The sequence below is a fragment of the Callionymus lyra genome, chromosome 4 (genome assembly GCF_982586985.1).
Source record: "Callionymus lyra chromosome 4, fCalLyr1.hap1.1, whole genome shotgun sequence".
Lineage (NCBI taxonomy): Eukaryota > Metazoa > Chordata > Actinopteri > Syngnathiformes > Callionymidae > Callionymus > Callionymus lyra.
Window position 1 is genome coordinate 4,035,375 of NC_141821.1, and position 13,359 is coordinate 4,048,733.

At 36.5% G+C, this 13,359-nt stretch overlaps 1 pseudogene across 1 annotated transcript; it reads left to right on the forward strand.

The window, feature by feature from the left end:
• The first annotated feature begins 956 nt into the window (after nt 1-956).
• On the forward strand, nt 957-10,056 carry LOC148081082 (uncharacterized; annotated as a pseudogene). Its single transcript, XR_015710850.1, has 4 exons — nt 957-2,362; nt 2,412-2,415; nt 4,611-4,672; nt 8,122-10,056. The product of XR_015710850.1 is annotated as an uncharacterized LOC148081082 (transcript).
• The last annotated feature ends 3,303 nt before the right edge of the window (nt 10,057-13,359 follow it).

Sequence of the window (13,359 nt, forward strand, 5' to 3'; positions counted from 1 at the left end):
TAATGTAAATGGCACTTTAACTGAACAGTTCTGCATAAAAAGAGGCGTCAAACAAGGCTGCCCTCTGTCTGCAGCATTGTACGTCCTCGCTATTAACCCTCTCTTGAGAAGGATTAAAGAAGACCTAAGGTTAAAAGGAACCGACACAACTGATGGAGAGAGGGTGGTAATAATGGCGTATGCAGATGACATTGTTGTAGTCGTAAATAATCAAACAGAGTTGGACACTATAAACGAACATCTATGTAATTATGGAAAAGCCTCTGGAGCTAAATTGAACCAAAACAAAACCGAGAGTGTGTGGTTTGGTGAAATAAATAACAAACCAAAGATTAATATAAAAGACCAAAATGAAGTTGGTATTCTTGGAATCATGTTTTCTAATGTATGTAGCTACGAGGAGAACTGGAAGAAAAAAGAAAAAGAGGTCATAGAAGAACTTGGAAAATGGGACAATAAAACCACAAATTACAAACTAAGAATTTCAATCATAAAGACCTTTGTATTGTCGAAATTAATATTCTTAGCAAATATCTTCCCTCCAAAAGCCCATACGATGAAGAACATAAATAAACAGGTAGTAAATTTTATTTGGGGAACCACCAGAGAAGTCACGACACGTAAACTACTCAATAAAGACCGTAGATACGGGGGACTCGGAGCAATGGATTTGCAAATAAAATTAAACATCGCTTTTTGTAGGAATATTGCTTCAGCTATCAGTCGAAAAACAATATGGATCGGTCTTAAATCAAGATGGGAAAAGAAGAAGGGAAGAGCAAGAAGTGGTTTCCCATATTACCATCTTATATATAGTGACTTTGTAACGAAATATGAACAGTTGAAAATTAACTGGATCAATGACTCAAGTAAAAAGATTTACAAGTTAATTTCAGACATGTGCCAGAGGTGGAAAATATACAAGATGAAGAAGAAAAAAATCCCTCCCAGTTCTTCCACACTCCTGTTGATGTGAAGAATGAATATGATGATGACACCAACAACCTGACTCCACAAATGAAGGCAGAAGATGATGGAGACAACTGTGGAGGACCAGAACCAGCCAGCTCCTTGCATACACCTCTCCGTCCTGACCACCAGAGGGGGCTGTGTTCTGAATCTGACACTGATGACAGTGAAGACTGGAGAGAAACCAGTAACACTCAGTCAGATTCAAACTCTGTGGAGAATCCAAAAGTTCATGTCAGTGAGAAGAAAGATGATGATCACAAATCACTGATCTGCTCTGGATGTGGGAGGAAATGCTCTTCAAAACATGGACTCACAAAACACACTAAAGTCTGCTGCATGATAATTCACACTGGAGAAAAACCTTTTGTCTGCTCAGAGTGTGGTAAAAGTTTTACCAATTGTGGGCATCTGAAGACACACATCAGAATTCACACTGGAGAAAAACCCTTTGTCTGCTTGCAGTGTGGTAAATGTTTTACTCGGAGTAGTGATCTTAAGAGACACATTAGAATCCACAATGGAGAAAAACCTTTTACCTGCACTACGTGTGGCAAATCTTTTTCTCTAAGTGGGTCTCTGAAGAAACATATGAGAAGTCACACAGAAAAAAAAACTTTCATCTGCTCTCAATGTGGTAATTGTTTTGCACTTGAACAGGGACTGATAAAACACATGCAAACTCACACTGGAGACAAACCTTTTGTCTGCTTGCACTGTGGTAAATATTTTATTCGGGATGGGAATATGAAGAAGCACATCAGAAGAATGCACACTGGAGAAAAACCCTTTGCTTGCTCTCAGTGTGGTAAATATTTTGCTAAGAAAGGAAATTTAGAGGAACACATGAGAGTTCACACTGGAGAAAAACCTTACATCTGCTCGCAGTGTGGTAAATATTTTACTCAAAATCAGAATCTAAAGAGACACATGAGAATTCACACTGGAGAAAAACCTTTTACCTGCTCTCAGTGTGGTAAATATTTTGCTCAGGGAGGGAGTTTAAGGAATCACATGAGAATTCACACTGGAGAAAAACCTTACATCTGCTCGCAGTGTGGTAAATGTTATCCACTTGCAGAAAGTTTGAGAGAACACATGAGAACTCACACTGGAGAAAAACCTTTTGTCTGCTTGCAGTCTTGTAAATATTTTACTCGGAGTGGTGATCTTAAGAAACACATGAGAAGAATTCACACTGGAGAAAAATCTTTTGCTTGCTCTCAGTGTTGTAAATATTTTGCTCAGAAAGGAAGTTTAAAGGAAAACATGAGAGTTCACACTGGAGAAAAACCTTACATCTGCTCGCAGTGTGGTAAATGTTATCCACGTGCAGATAGATTGAGAAAACACATGAGAATTCACACGGAAGAAAAACCTTTGCTTGCTCTCAGTGTGGGCATCTGAAGAAACACATGAGAATAACCTTTTCCTGCACTCAGTGCGGTAAATTTTATACTCTGGACTAACACTAATTCACACTGTAGAAAAACCTTGCAGCTGCTCACATTGTGTTAAACAATTTGACAATACAAGAAGATACACACAGCTTTACCATAATCTGCTCTCATTGTGGACATCGTCTTACGGTGAACATTTTTGAAGAACATATTACTATCTATCTAGTAGTGATACTAAATCACCATCAAGATGTATGAAAGGAATATGAGTTTGAAAGTTCGGGGCCACTCTCTTGAAGAATCTGGTCGATGGACCAGATGGACCACCTTTATTTATACGACTGAAAAACACCAAACGTACCCCACAGCGCCATCCCTTGGCCAGGTTCCCACACAACATATTCAACACAGTGGTAAATACAATAACAAATACTTTGTCATATGTATGTAATAAACATACTATAGTATGACTTTGTAACACTTAACATTCAATATTGTTGACATGACTTTAATGATCATTCTAGATAATCACAATTACTTCCGTATATCTTGCTCGCCGCTCGACAAAAATACAAAAAATCCCTCCGAGCTGCCGCTGTGAGATCAAGGACCACAACAAGAAGTCCAAGGGCTGACAGTGGTGCCACTCACAATGCCAGTCGCTTCATATTCGTGTCGTTATCCATCGTATTTTTATTTGATCTTTCTTTCAACGAGTGAAAACACCGACCGTTCTCGACTCATAGGCATCTACATACATAGACGCAGCATCGTCTGCTGCTGCCGCCCACTAGAGCGGTGTGTATACAGGGCGGCCATCTTGGTACAGTGCCAATTGCTTCTACAGTGCATTACGTCTATAGAGGAATGATGTGTTTACACTATAAAAGTCATCATAAGTCGCTCATTGGTCAAGCTTTTTTCACGTGGTTTCCTCAGACCAGATAGATAGACATTATTAGAAGGAATATTTTACTATAAAAAACATTTTGAAGTGAAAGATGAAAGGAATATGAATGGTATGCTGATGGTTTCATATTTTTATTTTATAACTTTTATTACAACTGTCTCTATACTGCATTGTGGCTGATGACGCCTTTCCATTGACTGAGTATCTGTTGAAGCTGTACACAAACCGCAGACTCATTGTAGAACAGCGCATCTTCAACCACAGGCTGTCACATGCCCGGAGGGTCGTGGAAAATGCATTGCCTGCAATCCCTGCTTGGAGCTGCTTCATTCACATTATAATATGGGTTTCATGTACCATGGCACATCATTAAAGAACCATCTACAGCCTGTTGCTCCGAGGTTTTCGTTTATTTAATGTATCCTCATTTTCTTGCTTCAATGATTCATATTTTTATTCATTTGTTATTCGATGTTGGCATCTCAATGCAATAAACTTTTATTGAACAACTTACATCATTCTTCCGGTCTATTGTCCTGCACTGATTCGCCATCTGAACTCGACCCAGGTCACAGTTGTCTGACCCACCTCGGGGGTGTCACCATGGTGGAGAGTGATGTACCAGAAACCACTAGAGATGACTGTTCACCCGGGTCCACACCCACCTGCTCGACACGATTCATACATGTACTCATTGCAATGTAAAATAGTGGTAGCATAAATACAACAAGGATTCGTAGTGAAGTGCAGTTTCTGTGTTTATTCTATTTATCATCAAAGTGATTCAATTCAGTCCACAAGATTATCATGTTTCCACCCCTCCAAAGAATCTTCCCCCCCATTCATATTTCTTTTTATAGATCTGTCTATACCTCTTATAAAAATTCAAGTTCTTTTATTGTCAAATATACATGTATGAAGACATACAGCATAGATGGAATCGTGGTCCTCTCAGACCCACGATGCGAAACATGAAGTAGACATTCAAGAAAATAAAATAAATTAAAAAATAAATATTTAATAAACAATACTTAAATAATTAACTAATAAAAAGAATATCAACAAAAAAACTTGTGTACACCTTTTTGTTGTCTGATTTTACTTGAACGGATTTTAAATAAATTTATTGTTATTTTCTTCTTAAATGGATTTCTGAGCCAAAGTGATGATGTCTGTCAACAGTCTGGATACTCTCGAGTGTTGAAGTACACAATTCACCCGCTAAATGGCAACAGTGTGAACTCAAAATTAACAACGACGTCAGAAGAAGAAAACCACGTGACTCAGTGGTAAACAAAGGATCTTCACTCTCCTCCATTTTCTTCCACCAGAACACACCGAAGCAGCTCCAAACGGAGGACAATCCTGCTGGAGATGGAGACCATAAATCCAGGTACACACTTATATTTCTATTCAAGGTGGAAAAATATATATATATATATATATATATATATATATATATATATATATATATATATAAAACGATTAACTTATTATAACTAGACTTATATCTGTCAAAGGTATTTTTTTCAGTAATATTTACCTTCCTATGATGTCGATCAATCGTTTTTGTGCATGTTTTAGTTATGTTTTCCAATCCATATTTATTAATGCAACATTTCATTATAACTCGTTAGTTACAACTCTGATCTTTGAAAGTCACTTATATAAGACCTTATCATTTATTATTGTTATTATTACCTCCATAGTATGTTACTATTCTCATTACCTTTTCAAATTCCCCTTTGAAATGTTATAAATCTATATTTTCATGCAATATTTCATAAACATTTGTGACTTATGTAGGATCCTCATATCATGTAACAAAACATATTAGTTTTACCAAATTTATTTTTAAAATCATCCCCAGATGTATGTTTCTTACATGTTACCATCAGTTGTGACTGAGGAGTTATTATATAAGGTTTATGAAATACTACATAAAATACTGATAAACAAGATTTCAAAGACAGCTTTTTTTCAAATGAGTTCAGAGCAATGAGGGTAGTTTTCAGATTTGGAATATAAATTAAAGCTGTGAACTCGGGCAAAAAAGAGAAATGAGATTTGATTGAAAGTCCTAACAATTTATCTCATTACGAGGAGAGACCCTCTCTTAAGAAAAAAGCTGCTTCAGTCACATCTATGTACTCGAGTTATTCAAGTTCTTTTTTATCCGTGAAACATGAACAAGGTTCAGTCACAAGAAAACCAGAAAAGATTGTTTCTCTTCCAGTTTCCTTATTTGATTGAATCAGTCTTGAGTCTGAAACAACGCCCTTCGACATTCTGCAGACACATAAAAGCCAGTGCTTTGAAACATTGTCAATGATTAACACCAACATAATATTTCACCATCATTTCCTTCATGATACAACCATAGACATTTCCCTGCATATACCATTGAAAGATCTAGTCTAAAATAGTCTTGGACTAGATTTAGACAATACTGAGACACTTTGAAGGTAATAATGAATAATAACATTGGTGATGCTTGGATAGAAATGAAAACACATTTTAATTACTTAATTATTAACGAAGACTGTTCACAGTTATTGTATCATCCTGTCGGTGTACCGCTTCTCATTTGTGTCACATGCTGACTTGCCAGGAATTACAGGTTCAAAACGATTAATTGCAATTAATTTATTTTAATCGAGTTACCTCTTATTAACAATTAATTGTTTGCATGCCTAGTCAGAACAAGAGGAGTTATGCATGGTGAAAAAAAAACCACTGAATTCCATGAGAAGAACTCATTGCCTGCTGTGAAATTGGCTGAAGAGGGAAGGGACTGGAGACCTTGTTAAAGTTGACGGAGACATGAATTCCTCGCTGTATCAGCAGATTCTTGACAAGAATGTTTTAGAATCGGTCACAAAGTTGAAGCTACGACGGGGTTGGATCTTTCAGCAGGACAATGATTCTAAGCAAAATGTTCAAAATCCATAGAGGAATTCATGCAGAAGCACAAGTACTGTATTCTGTCAGTTTAAATCATCAGCATCACACTTCATCGTAGTTCAAATAATACAATAAAAAAAGCAAAAAGCTTGTCTAGTCCCGCCCCCATTACCCTCAGAATGTAATCTTCATCATATTCTTTTCATTTTCATTTTGCAGTTTGATACAGCAATTTCTTTTACTCATGTAATTTGTAATGTGTTACAGTCAAACAGTCTCCTCTTGTAGCCTGGTATGTAACAAGGTCACCAAGTGGTCCGATCGACGTATCTTCCCAGGAGAACTTTGATGACTGGCCTCCAAGGCCAGACTGGGGGAGACAAGATTAAGATAAGACTTTGTTTAGGAACAGGCTGACATTTTGCACAGACTCTGAGTCATTCAGTGAACTGTAAACACAGCTTACACCTATATTTTTACACAGATAATAATTGTCACACATTCATAAGTGATCAACAGCTTTATATTGTCAATAAAATATTGTTAATGAATAGATTTATATTGTTAATGAATAGATTTATATTGTCAATGAATAGATTTATATTGTCAATATAATATTGTTAATGAATAGATTTATATTGTTAATGAATAGATTTATATTGTCAATGAATAGATTTATATTGTCAATGTAATATTGTTAATGAATAGATTTATATTGTCAATAAAATATTCTTAATGAATAGATTTATATTGTTAATGAATAGATTTATATTGTTAATAAATAGATTTATATTGTCAATGAATAGATTTATATTGTCAATATAATATTGTTAATGAATAGATTTATATTGTTAATGAATAGATTTATATTGTCAATGAATAGATTTATATTGTCAATATAATATTGTTAATGAATAGATTTATATTGTCAATAAAATATTGTTAATGAATAGATTTATATTGTTAATAAATAGATTTATATTGACAATGAATAGAATTATATTGTTAATAAATAGATTTATATTGACAATGAATACAATGAATAATTCTCAACTCTGTTCCTCAAAGTATTTATAAGCAGATCTTTCTTCACTTTGTCCTCCTGGAGCTGTTCGATTTCAGCCATCGCCTTTTGAAGAGGCTCTTTCAGTTCTTTGAGTTCGTTTTTCATTGCCTCATCCTTTCTTTCATCTTTTCTTTCATCGCCATCAGGGTTTGGTTCAATAAATCCCATTTTGACTCACTGTGAGAGCTCACCTCTTGTCTTTGGTTGGTTTTAGACGTAAACATTTTTTTCCCACGCGGTGCCATCACTCCAGTTTCAGATTAGCTGCAGCAGACAGGAGACAGCGACCTTCACAGACGAGCTCCACTTACATCTTTGAAAATGTATGGATTGATTTGAAGCAGCGTGTCTGAAACCACCTGCCTGACTTCAGGGACTTGTCTGTGGCTATAGAAGGGTCTATAGGCTGTTGCAGCAAAGGAGGCTCGACTAAGTATCAATTTAATTATTTCTTTGGGGTGCCCAGATTTATGCACATTAAAAATATATATATATTTTGGACCAATCAAAACGATTTCACTGCTGAGATGCTTCTGTTTCCATAAGGTATCAGTATGTTAACATTCAGTTGCTGCTTCAAAAGCTCAGCAAGTGACAAACCTATCTGGAAGTGATTTTCTTAAGGGATGCCCAAACCTTTCTATCCCAACTGTATGCCATGACTGACCTGGGAATTCTCCCAAGAGACTAAAAGGGTTTTCCCAGCACAGACAAATAATATAACATAACAGTGTTTCAACATTCATAATTACTCAAATGTCTTTACTGACTTGTGAATTTTAAATATATAACACATCAACTGATACAACACCAACAGGAATTCTTAATTACTTTTATTGGTCAGTGACTTGGGTGTGTTTGTGTCGCTGCAGATGTTCAGCAGCTGCTGGTGATCAAAGAAGAAGTTGAGGAACAGAAGTGCAGTTACAGTCTGATAATACCAGATGAAGAAAAAATGAACTCCCACTTTTCCCAAACTCCTGTTGATGTGAAGAATGAATATGATGATGACACCAACAACCTGACTCCACATATGAAGGCAGAAGATGATGGAGACAACTGTGGAGGACCAGAACCAGCCAGCTACTTGCATACACCTCTCCATCCTGACCACCAGAGGGGGCTGTCTTCGGAATCTGACACTGATGACAGTGAAGACTGGAGAGAAACCAGTAACACTCAGTCAGGTTCAAACTCTGTGGAGAATCCAAAAGTTCATGTCAGTGAGAAGAAAGATGAAGATCACAAATCACTGATCTGCTCTGGATGTGGGAAGAAATGTTCTTCAAAGTCTGGACTGAGTAAACACACACAAGTCTGCTGTCAAGGACCTTTTAGTTGTTTGTTTTGTGGACAAAGTTTTGTAAAGAGAAATTATCTGAAGTCTCACATGAGGAGTCACACAGGGGAAAAACCTTTTACCTGCTTTCAGTGTGGCAAAAGTTTTACTCGGAATCAGCATCTGAAGACACACATGAGAATTCACACAGGAGAAAAACCTTTTACCTGCTCTCAGTGTGGTAGCTCTTTTACTCGTAGTGGAAGTCTGAAGGTGCACATGAAAATTCACACAGGAGAAAAACCTTTCATATGCTCACAGTGCGGTAAATGTTTTGCCCATGCATATGGCCTGACAAACCACTTAAGAATTCACACAGGAGAGAAACCTTTCACCTGCTCTGAGTGTGGAAAATGTTTTACTCAGAGTTGTAATCTGAAAGAACACGTGAGAATTCACACTAGAGAAAAACCTTTTACCTGCTCTCAGTGCTGTAGATCTTTTATTGGGAGTGGACATCTGAAGAGACACATAAGAGTTCACACTGGAGAAAAACCTTTCATCTGCTCACTGTGTGGAAAATGTTTTACTCAGAGTTGTAATCTGAAAGAACACATGAGAATTCACACAGGGGAAAAACCTTTTACCTGCTCTCAGTGCTGTAGATCTTTTACTGAGAGTGGGTATCTGAAGAGACACATGAAAGTTCACACTGGAGAAAAACCTTTCATCTGCTCACTGTGTGGCAATTGTTTTTCACGTGCTCAGGGCCTGAAACAACACATGAGAATTCACACAGGAGAAAACCCTATTACCTGCTCTTAATATGCCAGTACTTTTGCTGACAGTGGGAACTTGAAGGTACACATGAAATTTCACACAGGAGAAAAACCTTTTACTTGCTCTCAGTGTGGCAAATGTTTTACTCGAGATGGGCTCCTGAAGACAAACATGAGAATTCACACAGGAGAAAAATCTTTTACTTGCTCTCAGTGTGGCAAATGTTTTACTCGAGATGGGCTCCTGAAGACAAACATGAGAATTCACACAGGAGAAAAACCTTTTACCTGCTCTCAGTGTGGTAGATCTTTAACTGAGAGTGGAAGTCTGAAGATGCACAAGCAAATCCACTCAGGAGAAAGACCTTTTATCTGCTCATAGTGTGGTAATTGTTATGCACATGTAGTGAGCCTAAAGAACCACATTCGTATTCACGTCAGAGAAAAAACATATAGTTCCTAGTGGTGCTAATCATTTTTACAAAGAGGAAGTTATGACATTCAGATGAGAATATACACAATATATCAATATTTTGTGTGATGTAAATTCAAACAGTGTTGAACAGAATTCAAGTATAAATAAAAAACTCTCTTCAAACATTTGTCTTATAAATGTGCAAATAAATAAAACCTCCCACTACTATACTTACAGTGCTGAAGAGCAGCATTCATGTATAAAAAGAACAGACGTTTTCATATTTTATTTGCCTTTCTAATATTTCTGTGAGTCTTTGCTGCAGTCTCTCTTACTTCTGGTCAAATAACATGAGTTAATCAACACTCATTTCTCCAATGTGAAAGCAAAACGTAACAGTGTCGTCACGTTGAATTAACGTTCCGTAAAGTCTTATACACGGACGTCTGTAGTGTAGCTGTTGTGAAGTGTCTATCTCAAATAACGCAGTCTGTTAATCTTAACTCTGTAGAACATAGAACATATTACGGATGAAATATAAATGCTCTGACATGAAACTGGAAGCAATTAAATGCACAAGAGAAAGACTTCAGTCACATCCAAACTGATTATATACATTGAAGTCCTTGTACTTTCATATGAAATAAGCAGGTTTTATTAAAGTATTAAGCCAAATTAACTGACATAAGAGGATTCTCAGAAGGCACATTTCAATGCACTGGAACAATAGCTAACTTTCCCTCTACACTGACTCTCTCTGTCCCTCACTTTTTGTGAAATGTCAACTTACCTGCAATCATAGAATATTTATCATTAAGCTGCTTCATATTTTCTTCTGCTTGGCTGTGTAACCTCATTAATGGTGATGAGTATATAAACAATTAAACAAAGAAAATCTTAACATATAACCAAAATAATTATATCCTCACAAGAGAAAAACCGTTTACCTGCTCTCAGTGTGGTAAATCTTCTCATCAGAAAGGGATTTGAAAGAGAGACACATGAGAATTCCCACGGGAGAAAAACCTTTTGCTTGCTCTCAGTGTGGTAAATCTTTTCATCAGAAAGGGATTTGAAAGAGAGACACATGAGAATTCCCACGGGAGAAAAACCTTTTGCTTGCTCTCAGTGTGGTAAATCCTTTGCTCAGAGTGAGAATCTAAAGGAACACATGAGAACTCACATAGGAGAAAAAAGTTTTACCCGCATTCAGGCAGAGAAAGGGAGTTTAAAGACACACAGATGAACTCACACTGAAGAAAAACCTTTCTCCTGTTCTCTGTGTGGTTGATCATATACTAAGAGTGGGAGTCTGAAGATACACATGCGGAGAATTGGATTTTATATATTTTATACTTTGGTATAAAGGTAACAAGGTATCAAGTTAACAAGATATCAAAGTATCGATATGCTTTACAGTTGTCATGGATTACATCTTTAAAAGGTTAAAGGTTTTTTTTAACAAGCACACATGTTCATCATCAAGAGAAGAGACTGTTACATGTCATCACAACATCATGAGACACATAACAATATTCTGGTGCCTCTAAACAACGAGCAACAATTTATATCCTTGGTGACAAACACTGTTATTAAAACACATCATCAGTGGTATGTGAAGAGTAGCTGTCACGTTCTGACTTCATCAAGAAAAGAAAATGGAAAAAGGAGGGCCCTTGTTTTTGACCCAGCAGCAGGCCGTCAACACTGAGTCTGGTTCTGCTTGAGTTTTCTGCCTTCTAAAAAAAGGTTTTCCTCGCCACTGTCACGCTGTGATTCACTCATTGATGAGCTGCCGGATCTGTTTTTCTTTTCTCCAATAAAGTCTTAGTTAAACTGTTAAGTGTCTTGAGATAACCTTATGATAAGACACTTGAACTTAAATTGAATTGATTGCCTCACTCTCACACACACACACACACAGGATTAGGGAAGGAATAGATTAACAAGGGCTCTTCTCCAGAGTATTTCTCAAACCTTCACAATTAAACTTTGTTAAACACAAAGTTAACACAATTATTAACATAAGCAAGCACATATTAGTTTGTTTTAGTATATTACTTATTTCTTTCAGTGAACACACACATGCTCTCCCATTCTTTCACTTGATTCACGCAGACACACACATAGACACAAAACACACAGACCTTTTAATCATATATTTTAATGGGTATTGTTTTGATTGTTAAAGCGCTTTGTGACCCTGGTCTAGAAAAGCGCTCTATAAATATAAATTACTTACTAACGTACTGATCTGATCCAGCCTTACACCCCAGCCCGGGCTCTGAGGTCTGTGGATCAGAATCTACTTATGGTTCCACGCACACGGCTCAGGACCAGAGGAGAGAAATCTTTTCAGGCTGTTGCTCCTAAGCTTTGGAACCATCTTCTCTCTCTTTACGTTTGATGATCTACTGACTCCTTTAAGAAACATCTTAAGACGTTTCTATTTGTTCAGGCTTTTCCTTGATTTTCTGGAACTCCTGTTGTGTTCTCAGTATTATCTTGATCTTTAAAGTATGTACTTTTTTGAGTATTGTTTTGATTGTTTAAGCGCTTTGTGACCCTGGTCTCGAAAAGCGCTATATAAATAAAAATTACTTACTTACTTACTTACATAGACATGAAACACACAGACTCAAAGTCAGTTTCACTGCAGCTGCAGAGTGTTTTGTCCACGTCCAGTCATGTTTGTATTTATGAGTCGAAGCATGAGTTCATGTATCATCTGATCAAACTGAGGATTCAAATATGAAGCGGTTGTTTCTTTAAAATGTTCTTTCTTCAATTAATTTATCCACTGATTGACTTAAAAAGTTTGGTGTACATTCAACTTTACTCAAATTAAATTTAAAACAAATTATTTTCAGTTGGATTTTAGAAAATGACTATGTTCATTTATCATCAAATCTCAACTAAGCAAATCTGTTGAACATAGATCCATTATTAATATTTTTCATATTCTCTGCATGTTTAGTATTAAAAAATGAATGTTTGCTCTCTTATCAGCCACTGGATGCAGTAAGTTGGCCTAATTGTACTAAATATCCTCAGCCAGGGACACCGTCATTTTTAAAAACTTTTATCTTAGAAATGACATTAGAAAGAAGATTTTCCAATCTCCATACATATGCTGTTTGGTTTTTCTAATAAGAATATTCCTTTTAAACAAGAATATTTTAAGGCCTATGGTCCCTGACTTTTCACACAGTGTGGACTTTTGTTTACTTATCTTACCAAATCGGAAATATCCTGATTCTTTATATCCTGTCACTCTGGTTGTCAAGAGTACGACATCCAGTCTCTGGCCTTCCAGAGGTCTTTCAAAATGTTGTACAGTATCTCAGCAAGCTGTACGTTTCCGTCGATCAGATTTTGGGATTAGATTACTTTTTTTGGGTTAGAATCTGACTTGCACTTAAAACAATGATGAGTGATCAGATCTTCATTGAAACACAACTTTTAATTATATACAATGAAAGACCAGCAGAGTTTCCAGTTCACTGTCTGAATCCTTTCTGAGGCACAATGAGTTGAGGTTGCTGTCATATCTCCAGCAAAATTGTATAAGTCGTAATTATGTTACTGCAATGGTCTACCTAAAACACAAGCTAAGTACAAATGTATTACCCTCAAG